We start from the raw sequence: 13,991 nt of genomic DNA on the forward strand, positions 1-13,991 counted from the left end.
GTTTCCATATAGTATTTGAGGTATCAGTGTGTATTATTTAGTCATTAAGGGTGGATTGTAAATGGAATTGATATGTTTAAATTAATGATCCGAATATTCCACCCTGAAACCATATGATTGTATGAAATTGATTAGGATCATAAAATTATTATTAATGATGTGTGTAGTTTTAGTCAGAATTAGGGTAAAACAATATATCTGTACAATATAGCTTTATGGTATCTTAAACACAGACTGTCTGAGCAAAATTCGGTGCCGACCTTGCTAGGGGCCTCAGAGATTTGGGAGAGGGTAGTGAGTACTCCCTAATCTTGAGGGAGGACAGGGAGTGCTTCTCACGGTCCCCAATCTTTGCCGGCTGGGTATTGATACAGTATGTGCGTAGGATACCTTCTGTTTGTGTGCAAAAGAATGTGCGTAAGGAGCTCGTATAAAATTAATGGTTTTGTACAACGAACCAGCACTCTCGTGAATAAACATTTAGACTATTTAGCTGGGCCTCCATCTGTTACATTACCAGTATCTTAGAAATTCTGGGTTGCAGACCGAGTAGTTAAATTGAATTGGGTTATGAACATTGAGAACATAATTCTCGTAACAGAAGTTAAGGAAGTTAAGTGGTGTGTGAGTTTGTGTGTGTGTGTGTGTGTTTTAAACCCTGCAGGAAGTGGAGAAGAGAGGAAGTGAGGTGTTTAGCTCTGAAGTGGGGCAGTTTTAATCACGGGGAGCGGAATCCTGCATGCCCTGCTTTGCCATCGATTATTGATGCCTGCCGCAGCCAGACTGATGAATCATTCAGCCACTAGATATGCCTGGGAATTATCCTCCTCTACGGACGACGGCACTCATCTACATAAATCACAAGCTTCTGATACACACACACATTCTCAGTTGCCTGAGAAGTAAGTTAACTAGAGCTGCTAAACTGAAGTGAACTTAAAACATGCATACTGTGGGTCTGTGGGTGTGTGTGTGTGTGTGTGTGTGTGTGTGTGTGTGTGTGTGTGTGTGTGTGTGTGTGTGTGTGTGTGTGTGTGTGTGTGTGTGTGTGTGTGTGTGTGTGTGTGTGTGTGGACATTATTTGCTCCTGTAAAAGCATTAAGCTACATTGATTACCTGTTGTACTGGACAGCTACACTGAATAATATAGAGCTGGCGGGATTTCCCATGCATCGCCAGGACAGAGAAGCTACGTCTGGTAAGTCAAGGGAGGGTGGTGTTTGTCTATTTGTCTATAACAGCTGGTGCACAATGTCTAATATTAAAGAAGTTTCGAGGTATTGCTCGCCTGAGGTAGAGTACCTTATGATAAGCTATAGACCACACTGTCTACCAAGAGAGTTCTCATCTATATTATTCATAGCCATCTATTTACCACCACAAACCGATGCTGGCACTAAGACCGCACTCAACCAACTGGATTAGGCCATAAACAAACAAGAAAATCCTAATCAAGAAGTGGCGTTCCTAGTGACCTAGGACTTTAATGCAGACAAACTTAAATCTGTTTTACCTCATTTCTACCAGCAAGTCACATGTACAACCAGAGGAAAATAATCTCTAGACCACCTTTACTCCACACACAGAGATGCATACAAAGCTCTCCCTCCTCCCTCCATTTGGCAAATCTGACCATAATTCTACTAACCTCCTGATTCCTGCTTATAAGCATAAACTAAAGCAGGAAGTACCAGTAACTCGCTCAATACAGAATTGGTAAGAGGACACGGATGCTATGCTACAGGACTGTTTTTCTACTGTAGCATAGACTGGAATATGTTCCGGGATTCATCCAATGGTATTGAGGAGTATACCTGCTCAGTCATCGGCTTCATCAATAAGTGCATTGACTACATCGTCCCCACAGTGACCGTAAGTACATATCCCAACCAGGAAGCCATGGATTACAGGCAAAATCCGCATCGAGCTTAAGGCTAGAGCTGCCACTTTACAAGGCGCAGGACACTAATCCGGACGCTTATAAGAAATCCCGCTACGCCCTCAGACAAACCATCAAACAGGCAAAGCGTCAATACAGGATTAAGATGGAATCCTACTACACCGGCTCTGACGCTCGTCGGATGTGGCACAGCTTGAAAACTATTACAGACTACAAAGGGAAACCCAGCCGCAAGCTGCCCAGTGAAGCGAGCCTACCAGACGAGCTAAATGCCTTTTATGCTCGTTTTGAGGCAAGCAACACTGAAGTATGCATGAGAGCACCAGCTGTTCCAGACGACTGTGTGATAACGCTCTCGGTAGCCGATGTGAGAAAGACCTTTAAACAGGTCAACATTCACAAAGCCACAGGGCCAGACGGATTACCAGGATGTGTACTCCAAGCATGCATAGACCAACTGGCAAGTTTCTTTTCTGACATTTTCAACCTGTCCCTGACCGAGTCTGTAATACCTACATATTTCAAGCAGACCACCATAGTCACTATGCCCAAGGAATCAAAGGTAACTTGCCTAAATGAATGTCGGTAGCCTTGAAGTGCTTTGAAAGGCTGGTCATGGCTCACATCAACAGCATCAATTTGCATACTGACCCAACAGATCCACAGATGACGCAATTTCAATTGCACTCCACACTGCCCTTTCCCATCTGGACATAAGGAACACCTATGTGAGAATGCTGTTCATTGCCTACAGCTCAGCGTTCAAAACCATAGTGCCCAAAAAGCTCATCACTAAGTTAAGGTCCCTGTGACTAAACACCTCCCTCTGCAACTGATCCTGGACTTCCTGATGGGCCATCCCCAGGTGGTAAGGGTAGGCAATAACACATCTGCCACACTTATCCTCAACACTGGGGCCCCTCAGAGGTGCGTGCATAGTCCTCTCCTGTACTCCCTGTTCACCCAGGACTGTGTGGCCAAACATGACTCCAACACCATCATAAAGTTTAGCCAGCTGCATACCACCCTGCATACCACTGCTGGCTTGCTTCTGAAGCTAAGCAGGGTTGGTCCTGGTCAGTTCCTGGATGGGAGACCAGATGCTGCTGGAAGTGGTGTTGGAGGGCCAGTAGGAGGCACTCTTTCCTCTGGTCTAAATAAATATCCCAATGCCCCAGGGCAGTGATAGGGGACACTGCCCTGTGTAGGGTGCTGTCTTTCGGATGGGACGTTAAATGGGTGTCTTGACACTCTTAGGTCATTAAAGATCCCATGGCACTTATTGTAAGAGTAGGGTTGTTAACCCCGGTGTCCTGGCTAAATTCCCAATCTGGCCCTCAAACCATCACGGTCACCTAATAATCCCCAGTTTACAATTGGCTCATTCATCCCCCTCCTCTCCCCTGTAACTATTCCCCAGGTTGTTGCTGCAAATGAGAATGTTTTCTCAGTTGCTGATGACACAACAGTGGTAGGCCTGATTACCGACAATGATGAGACAGCCTAAAGGGAGGAGAACAGAGACCTGGCAGTGTGGTGCCAGGACAACAACCTCTCCTTCAATGTGAGCAAGACAAAGGAGCTGATTGTGGACTACAGGAAAAGGCGGGCTGAACAGGCGCCCATTAACATCGACAGGGCTGTAGTGGAGCAGGTCAAGAGTTTCAATTTCCTTGGTGTCCACATCATCAATGAACTATCGTGGTCCAAGTACACCAAGACAATCGTGAAGAGGGCATGACAACACCTTTTTCCCCCCAGGAGACTGAAAAGATTTGGCATGGATCCGCAGATCCTCAAAAAGTTCTGCTGCTGCACCATCGAGAGCATCCTGACCGGTTGCATCACCGCCTGGTATGGCAACTGCTCAGCATCTGACCATAAGGCGCTACAGCGGTTAGTGCATATGGCCCAGAACATCACTGGGGCCAAGCTTCCTGCCTTCCAGGGCCTATATACTAGGCGGTGTCAGAGGAAAGCCCAAAAAATTGTCAGAGACTCCAGTCACCCAACACATAGACTGTTCTCTCTGCTACCGCACGGCAAGCGGTACCAAAGCGCCAGGTCTAGGACCAAAAGGCTCCTTAACAGCTTCTACCCCCAAGCCATAAGACTGCTGAACAATTAATAAAATGGCTACGCGGACTATTTACATTGACACCCCCCCCATTTGTTTTTACACAGCTGCTACTCGCTGTTTATTATCTATGCATTGTCACTTTACCGCTACCTACATGTACAAATGATCTCGACTAACCTGTTCCCCTGCACATTGCCTCGGTACTGGTACGCCATGTCTATAGCCTCGTTATTTTTATTTTATTGTGTTACTTTTTATAATTTATTTTTTATTGTTCAGTTCAGTTTATTTGGTAAATATTGTCTTAATTCCTTCTTGAACTGCATTGTTGGTTATGGGCTTGTTGTATTTGGCGCATGTGACAAAAAGTTTGATTTGAATTGATTTAATCCCACAGACACATAGACACTGACACACACACATACACACACACACAGAAGTTCCCTACTGCTACAACAGTGAATGGACACTGTTGTAGCAGGGTAGCCTAGTGGTTAGCGCATTGGGACGTTAAAGTTCAAATCCCCGAGCTGACAAGGTACAAAATCTGTCGTTCTGCCCTTGAACAGGCAGTTAACCCACTGTTCTGAGGCTGTCATTGAAAATAAGAATTTGTTCTTAACTGACTTGCCTAGTAAAATAAAGGTTAAATAAATAAATAAAAATAAAAATAAGGACTGAGTAACAGAGATGTTTGTCTTTGTGTATTTTTTTCATGTGTTTTGAAGTCTGAAGTCTCTGTTTTGGATTTTCCTTAACTATTTGAAAGCATTCTCTTCCCAGTAAAGTTCTAATACAACACAGATTCAGTACTGACTACAAAATCAATGTGTTACAAAGCAGAGACATAGACAGAGAGAGAAATAGTGAGTCAGACAAGACACATGGAAAAGAAAAATAGGAAAGCAGAAGTATGTTGATGCTACTTGCTCCTGGCCTCTGGGTTTGGAGACAATGGAAGACTGTGAAATGTTTAAAGGGATACTTTTGGAGTTTGGCAACGAGGCCCTTTATCTACTTCCCAAGAGTCAGATAGGAAATGTATAAATACTCAAAATACGCACACACAACACACACACCACCTACATACTTTTCATCTTTGGAGGGGTTCCCTTCCTCTCCTCCCTCCGTTCTTCTCTATTTAATGAGTAATCCAACACCGCAGGACATGGATATACCTCACAGCCAGAGAAGACACACATACACAACATGGGCAATGGGCCCGCATACAAAACAACCCATAGGCTCTTTGCAGTGGTGTGGGAAATAAAGAGTTCTGTCCAAACTCTCTCTTCATTGTTAATGTGCCCCATATTGCCTGTTTATCTCTATTGTCTATCTCTGCTTTTACTTGTCTACAGTATCTCCACTGTCTATCACTACTATCCATCTCCACTGTCCTTCTCTACTGTCCATCTCTACTGTCTATCTATACTGTACATCTCTACTGTCCATCTCTGTTTATCTATACTGTACATCTCCACTATCCATCTCTACTGTCCTTCTCCACTGTCCATCTCTACTGTTTATCTCTACTGTCTATCTATACTGTCCATCTCTACTGTCCAAATCTACTGTCCATCTCTACTGCCAATCTCTACTATATTTCTCTATGTGTAATATCTATCTCTAATATACTGAACAAAAATATAAAGGCAACATGGTGAAATAAAAGATCCCAGAAATTGTTTATATGCACAAAAAGCTTATTACTCTCACATTTGTACACTCATTTGTTTCCACCTCTCTTAGTATTTCTCCTTTGCCAAGATAATTCATCCACCTGATAGGTGTGGCATATCAAGAAGCTTATTAAACAGCATGATCATTACACAGGTGCACCCTGTGCTGGGGACAATAAAAAAGCATTCTAAAATGTGCAGTTTTGTCACACAACACAATGCCACAGATGTCTCAGGTTTTGAGGGAGTGTGCAATTGGCATACTGACTGCAGGAATGTCCACCAGAGCTGTTGCCAAAGAATTTCATGTTCATTTCTCTACCATAAGCTGCCCCTAACGTTGTTTTAGAAAATTTGGCAGTACGTCCAACCGGCCAGGTGTAACCAGGCCAGCCCAGGACCTCCACATCCTGCTTCTTCACCTCCGGAATCATCTGAGACAAGAGTATTTATGTCTGTAATAAAGCCCTTTTGTGGGGAAAACTAATTCTGATTGGCTGGGCTTGGCTCCCCAGTGGGTGGGCCTTGCTCCCAAATGGGTGGGCCAATGTCCTCCCAGGCCCACCCATGGCTGAGCCCCTGCCCAATCATTTGAAATCCATAGATTTGGGCCTAATGAATGTATTTCAATTAACTGATTTCCTTATATGAACTGTAACTCAGTAAAATCATTGAAATTGTTGCATGTTTCGTTTCAATTTTTGTTCAGTATATCTCTATGTCAGACCTATGGCCCGTGTGTGTGTCTCTGAGTTGTTGGTATTGATGCACGGTGCTCTTTCAGGGTTATCTCTGACCTGGTCTCATACATAAACATGGAAATACAAACGGTAATCAAACCAAAACACTTTGATTTAATATAAACTACACACATACACACATGTGCGTGCACAAATACATGCACACATAGGGCTACAGGCACAAACACAAACACGTGCGGTCACAAACAAGTACAGACACATACACACACACACCTAAAGCACAGAGGATGGTCGAACCACTGATCAGTTGACCTGCTAAAAAATGTATGGGGCAGAGAGATGAAAGGAGAAATGCAATATGGAGTGAGAGATGAGAGAACAGGTAGTGGGCAGAGAAAGAAAGAAAATTGTGAATATAAAAAGTTGAGATGAGAGCTGCGGAGAGTGGGAAAAGGATGGCAAAGGGGAATGTACGAAGGAAACAAAGAGAGCAAAGGGCAGGTTGAAAACAAGAATGAGCTTTTATGTCTTATTTGGAGGTTAAGGTTAAGCATTAGGGTTAGCAGTATGGTTGGGGTTAGGTTTAAAATCAGATTTTATGACTTTGTGGCTGTGCACGCTAGTGACTACTATGCAAAGCTGCCTCCAGAACAAGATTCATGGTAAAAAAAAATAGAGAAGTTAGTAGCAACTCAAAACATGTTTTTAGAGATGAACCAGGGAAAAGCTCCCATATGAGATAAACCTTGAAGAATGTTTAAACTTCTATCTATACACCAATTATGTTTCTTCCATATTGATTTGTGGTTGTGAGTGCATTTTCTTAAAGTCAAATTTTACTGCTGCTCTATTTCACTATATATGGCCATTAATATGTTATTAACATATCATATGTGTAGTCAAATGTTTTAATTTCCTCATTACACACAAATACAAGTGTTTCTGCCTCTCACCGGTAGAAACGGCCAGCTACATTTCCTGGTTGTAAGCAAACCACAATGCCCAGAATTCCTTGCGATTTGGAGCTGTATACAGTTGACGTAAGAAAAATCTAAATGTCTGTGTTTGCAGCCAGCATTTTCAGACAGAGGATTTCGAAACGGAACTGAAGTCTCAATGATGGGGTTGCAATGTCGTTGAGCTTTGAAAATTGATGATATTCCATTGAAATTCCCCTTCACCTCAAAGAGGAAGGCATCTGATCCGCGCAGCAGAAAATAAGTTAAGCTGAGGTAACATAGCTAACTTTACCTAGCTAACTAACGAGCTAGATAACTAGTGAACTACATTTGTAATCTAGTTAGCTAGCATTCATAATATGCTGGCTAGACATTTCAAAGCACAACAATGTCATCAGCCAGCTGCTATCTGGCGATGTGATTTTTAACTTTGCAAGCTAAAATTAGCTTCGTTAGGTTATGTTAGCTAACCATTAGCTAGCTAACTAACTATCGTAGAGGCTAACGTGGCTATGTGTTCTAATTAGAGTATGATCCCATCAACATCAAGCTCAGCACCAAGAACCTAAAATCTACTAAATCTTTCCATAACTCCACGATGAGCAAATAAATCAACTGGAGCTAGGCAAAAACTAGCTTGGTGTGTATTGATGGGGACAAAGTAGTAAAATGTTGCCTAATCACTGACTTCTGTGCGTCCTACACACTAATCCTGCTGCTGCTGCTGATGATGATGGCTTTGACACCGGCTTTAGTAGTACAGCGCCTGTAGACCCATTGGATGAAAGCTTTCAGCCTGAAATAAGCTCAAGCTCAACAACATCTGAATTTGAAACAAGCCAGGACAGCCAAAGGTATTTATGAAAGCTCTTTAGAAAACAAAATCACCAATACACTAAGCTGTCTACAAGACAAGTGCTTATGAAATTTTTCACACCCTTCCAGTCAGTTCTTTGGCATGGGGGGAAAGGGGCTGTTCGTATACTCTTCATTCTATTCCCTCTATTGTTGGTAGTTCTTGTCTACTCAAAAGCACAACTGTATGTGCTCATACACAACAATACACAACTAGACTGTTTACAAGTCAAGCCCCACCTCAAACTTTTCTCATCTTTGCTAACAGCCCATCTCAATGCCCCATTATTGACTCTGAGTGTAACGAAACACATACCAGTCTATTGTACCCTTTTTTTGTTTACAGATGAACACAGATCATTGTATGGTTACACATCCTCATGATCAGTCTTAATGGCTTTCCAGGAGACTTGCAGTACAAACAAATCTTCTGCAAGAGGTCGAATCAGTGGGGAGTGAAAAGGTGTACGAGAGGCCACATGGCTGTGAAGTGCAGAAAAGAGCAGACTGTTGTCTACAAGGAGCCAGAGTCACAGCTCCACTAAACATCTCTGGCAACATCACCCCAGCGCCAAAGCCTGTTAAACCAGCTATCATTTCCCAACACAAGAAGAGGTTCACCAGCTGAGAAACATTCAGGAACCTACCTGGAACATTCAACCAACATAACATCCATATTTTGTAATATAATATGTAAATGCCTAGTATGATTACAACTGCATTGTGGTATATATGTTGCTAGCTGTTGTACATACAGTTGAAGTGGGATGTTTACATACACTTAGGTTGGAGTCATTCAAATTTGATTTTCAACCACAAAACAAATTTCTTGTTAATAAACTATAGTTTTGACAAGTCAGTTAGGACATTTAATTTGTGCATGACACAAGTCATTTTTCCAACAATTGTTTACAGACAGATTATTACACTTATAATTCACTGTATCACATTTCCAGTGGGTCAGAAGTTTAAACACACTAAGTTGACTGTGCCTTTAAACAGCTTGGAAAATTCCAGAAAATCATGGCTTTAGAGGCTTCTGATAGGCTAATTGACATCATTTGAGTCAATTGGAGGTGTACCTGTGGATGTATTTCAAGGCCTACCTTCAAACTCAGTGCCTCTTTGCTTGACATGGGAAAATCAAAAGAAATCAGCCAAGACCTCAGAAAAAAAATTGTAGACCTCCACAAGTCTGGTTCATCATTGGGAACAATTTCCAAACGCCTGAAGGTACCACGTTCATCTGTACAAACAATAGTACGCAAGTATAAACACCATGGGACCACGCAGCCGTCATACCGCTCAGGAAGGAGACGTGTTCTGTCTCCTAGAGATGAAAGTACTTTGGTGCAAAAAGTGCAAATCAATCCCAGAACAACAGCAAAGGACCTTGTGAAGATGCTGGAGGAAACCGGTACAAAAGTATCTATATCCACAGTAAGACAAGTCCTATATCGACATAACCTGAAAGGCCGCTCAGCAAGAAAGAACCCGCTGCTCCAAAACGGCCATAAAAAAGCAAAACTACGGTTTGCAAATGCACATGGAGAAATGTCCTCTGGTCTGATGAAACAAAAATAAAACTGTTTGGCCATAATGACCATCGTTATGTTTGGAAGAAAAAGGGGAACGCTTGCAAGCCGAAGAACACCATCCCATCCGTGAAGCGGATGGTGGCAGCATCATGTTGTGAGGGTGCTTTGCTGCAGGAGGGACTGGTGCACTTCACAAAATAGATGGCACCATGACGAAGGAAAATTATGTGGGTATATTGAAGCAACATCTCAAGACATCAGTCAGAAAGATAAAGCTTGGTCGCAAATGGGTCTTCCAAATGGACAATGACCCCAAGCATACTTCTAAAGTTGTGGCAAAATGGCTTAAGGACAACAAAGTCAAGGTATTGGAGTGGCCATCACAAAGCCCTGACCTTAATCCTATAGAAAATGTGTGGGCAGAACTGAAAAGGCGTGGAGGACTACAAACCTGACTCAGTTACACCAGCTCTGTCAGGAGGAATGGGCCAAAATTCACCCAATTTATTGTGGGAAGCTTGTGGAAGGCTACATGAAATGCTTGACCCAAGTTAAACAATTTAAAGGCAATGCTACCAAATACTAATTTAGTTTATGTAAACTTCTGACCCACTGGGAATGTGATGAAAGAAATAAAAGCTGAAATAGTTAATTATCTCTACTATTATTCTGACATTTCACATTCTTAAACTCAAGTGGTGATACAAACTGACCTAAGACAGGGAATTTTTACAAGGATTATATGTCAGGAATTGTGAAAAACTGAGTTGAAATGTATTTGGCTAAGGTGTATGTAAACTTCCAACTTTAACTGTATGGACAGTGCCTTCGGAAAGTATTCAGACCCCTTGACTTTTTCCACATTTTGTTATGTTGCAGCCTTATTCTAAAATGGATTGAAAGAAAACATTCTCCTCATCAATCTACACACAATACCCCATAATGACAAAGTGAAAACAGGTTTTTAGAGATTTAAGAAAATGTATTAAAAATAAAAAGACCCCTTATTTATGTAAGTATTCAGACTCTTTGCTATGAGACTGTTTCCATTGATCATCCTTGAGATGTTTCGACAACTTGATTGGAGTCCACCTGTGGTAAATTCAATCGATTGGACATGATTTGGAAAGGCACACACCTGTCTATATAAGGTCCCACAGTGCATGTCAGAGCAAAAACCATGCCATGAGGTTGAAGGAATTGTCCGTAGAACTCAGAGACAGGATTGTGTCGTGGCACAGATCTGGGGAAGGGTACCAAACATTTCTGCAACATTGAAGGTCCCCAAGAACACAGTGGCTTCCATAATTCTTAAATGGAAGGAGTTTGGAACTACCAAGACTTTTCCTAGAACTGAGCAATCGGGGGAGAAGGGCCTTGGTCAGGGAGGTGAACAACAATCCGATGGTTACTCTGACAGAGCTCCAGAGTTCCTCTGTGGAGATGGGAGAACCTTCCAGAAGGATAACCATCTCTGCAGCACTCCACCAATTAAGCTTTTATGGTAGAGTGGCTAGATGGAAGCCACATGACAGCCCGCTAGGAGTTTTCCAAAAGGCACCTAAAGGACTCTCCGACCTTGAGAAACAAGATTCTCTGGTCTGATGAACAAGATTTTACTATTTAGCCTGAATGCCAGTGCTGGAGCACTCGGGACCTCAGACTGGGGCGATGGTTCACCTTCCAACAGGACAACGATCCTGAGCACACAGCTAAGATAACGCAGGAGTGGCTTCAGGACAAATCTCTGAATGTCATTGAGTGGCCCAGCCAGAGCCCGGACTTGAACCCGATCCAACATCTCTGGAGAGACCTGAAAATAGCTGTGCCGCGACGCTCCCTATCCAACTTGACAGAGCTTGAGAGGATCTGCAGAGAAATACAGGTGTGCCAAGCTTGTAGCGTCATACCCAAGAATACTCGAGGCTGTAAACGCTGCTAAAGGTGCTTCAGAGAAGTACAGAGTAAAGTGTCTGAATACTTGTGTGAATGCGATATTTCAGTTCTTTATTTTTTTAAATAAATTTGCAAAAATGTCTAAATGTGTTTTTGCTTGGTCACTATGGGGTATTGTGTGTAGATTGAGGGGGGGGGAACAATGTAATCAATTTTAGAATAAGGCTGTAACGTAACATGGGGAAAGTCAAGGGGTCTGAATACTTTCCAAGTACATTGTAAATAGTGTTTTTTTTTATTTATTTTTTTATACAAATGTATTGACAAGTGACGACAGCTGTATCAGAAACCAATAAAGTGTCGATGACAACTTCTGGATCAATTCATTGTGAAATTCTTGAAATGTAGTTGGATAAACTAGCTTCAAGCTTAATGCTAAAATAAATTATGCAGGGAGTTGGTGTATCATTTAAACTTTAATTTGATGGCAAGTAAACATGCTTCAGTAAATTAGTCTGTCAAGATAGCAAATAAATAGACATGGCTCGTATTCAAAACAACGTTTATTTTTTTCAATGTGAGTTTACACAGCAGGAACAGTTATGCCAATTTATGACATACAGTACTAGTCTAAAGTTCGGAGACACCTACTCATTCAAGGGTTTTAGTTTTTAAAAAACAATTTTGTGCATTGTAGAATAATAGTGAAGACCTCAAAACTATGAAATAACGCATATGGAATCATGTAGTATCAAAAGTGTTAAACAAATCCAAATATATTTGAGAGTCTTCAAAGTAGCCACGCTTTGCCTTGATGACAGCTTTGCACACTCTTGGCATTCTCTCAACCAGAAAATAATAAAAATCAAGAAAACTCTGGAATTAGTAGGTTTGTCCAAACTTTTGACTGGTACTGTATGTACAGTTCTTTATTTTCCTAATGAGTGGCACTGAGGCTAGCTAGGCTAGTTATCCAGCTAGCTATAATGCTAGACTACAGTACATTTTAGGTTTAGCAAACATACCTAGCTAGCTAGCGAAACTTGGCTAGCTTGGCTTGTTGTGGTACTAGCAAGGCCGTTATGGCTGAATCGATGCGAATCTTGCGTAGAAAGAGCTTGTATTGTTACAGTAGCTCTGTACCGACCGCAAAACAACTTACTTATTTGTCATTTGCCCTCCCGAGTCCTGTTCCAGCTGGTTTGAGCTGCTGCCACTACTTGCTGGACTCGCAATTACTTTTCTTTCTTGCTCTTCAGTGTTTTCTGGATCAAATGACTGTATGTTCCTATGTAAAATAACAACAAATAAATCGTCACCCAGCTCTTCTTGGAAAAAGGAATCATCAGAAGCAGCCATTGTAACTAATTATTTAGCAATCTCGGATAGACACTGCGCGTTAACATAGCTCCCATGCACCTGTAAACGTAGAGGATGGGAACAAGGAAATAGGGCTCCCGTTGGCTGTAATCTTTAAAAAACCAGGGACAATGAGTCAATCAAGATATCCAGCAATGTCCTGGCAGATAGGAACATTCTTGAGACAAGTCCAATGGCTCTATTGAACAAGGACAAACATATCTACTCGCAGCTAGCGTGATCATGCAATCGGCAAAATCCACGAAAATTGCTACAAAACATAAATCCATTCATTTTTAGATCAGACAGCAGGCTCAATCATTGGTTGAACAAAAATTCTAAAAAACTACAATAGTGCATAATTATGTCTGAAACACCCTCTCATCACTCATAATTATGTAGGGAGACAACAACAAAAAACACCCCAGCTGAGACATTTCCCTTTAAGATCTCTCCCTCCCTCTACACATATCTCTCTCTCGCTCTTTCTCTCTAGGTGATTAGCTAGAATGGTGCTCCAGATGGTTAGTAATTATCAAATTCCCCAATTACTTGGGTGTGTGTTAATAATGATCAGTAATGACCATAAAGGAAAACAGCTGCCTCTAATCCGCAGGGAGAGAGGTGGGAAACCTGAGAGAGAGTTATTGTGTGTGTGTGTTCAGGACTTCATTACTACAACTCCATATAGGCACTCAATCACCAGAGTAGACTGAATGTGCATTTGGATCAGAATGTCCTTTAGTCTGAGTTTAGCTTTTAGTGCCCAGACTGTATTTTTCTCCCTGTATGTGTGTGTGTGCCTGCTTACCTGTGTGGTCCTGTTGCAGGGGCACAGTGCTGATATTATACTTGCATTTATCAACCAAAGGCGATGCAATTAAAACCGTAATGAATTCATTAGTCTGCGCAAATCAAATATTAACAATGACTGAGCTGAAGCAGACAGTTCTTGTCTGTGTGTGTTTCAAATCAACTCAAGTCAAATTTTATTAGTCACATGCACCGAATACAACAGGTG

The 13,991-nt window shown here is 41.9% G+C and overlaps 1 long non-coding RNA gene across 2 annotated transcripts; it reads left to right on the forward strand.

The window, feature by feature from the left end:
* The first annotated feature begins 7,371 nt into the window (after nt 1–7,371).
* Nucleotides 7,372–12,953, forward strand: LOC118367708 (uncharacterized). 2 transcript variants are annotated; one of them, XR_004822160.2, is made up of 3 exons: nt 7,372–7,595; nt 8,078–8,176; nt 8,524–12,953. It is a non-coding gene; the product is annotated as an uncharacterized LOC118367708 (long non-coding RNA). The 2 variants fall into 2 exon arrangements; XR_004822161.2 differs by having other exon boundaries at nt 8,081–8,176.
* The last annotated feature ends 1,038 nt before the right edge of the window (nt 12,954–13,991 follow it).

The sequence above is a fragment of the Oncorhynchus keta genome, chromosome 34, assembly GCF_023373465.1.
Source record: "Oncorhynchus keta strain PuntledgeMale-10-30-2019 chromosome 34, Oket_V2, whole genome shotgun sequence".
Classification (NCBI taxonomy): Eukaryota; Metazoa; Chordata; class Actinopteri; order Salmoniformes; family Salmonidae; genus Oncorhynchus; species Oncorhynchus keta.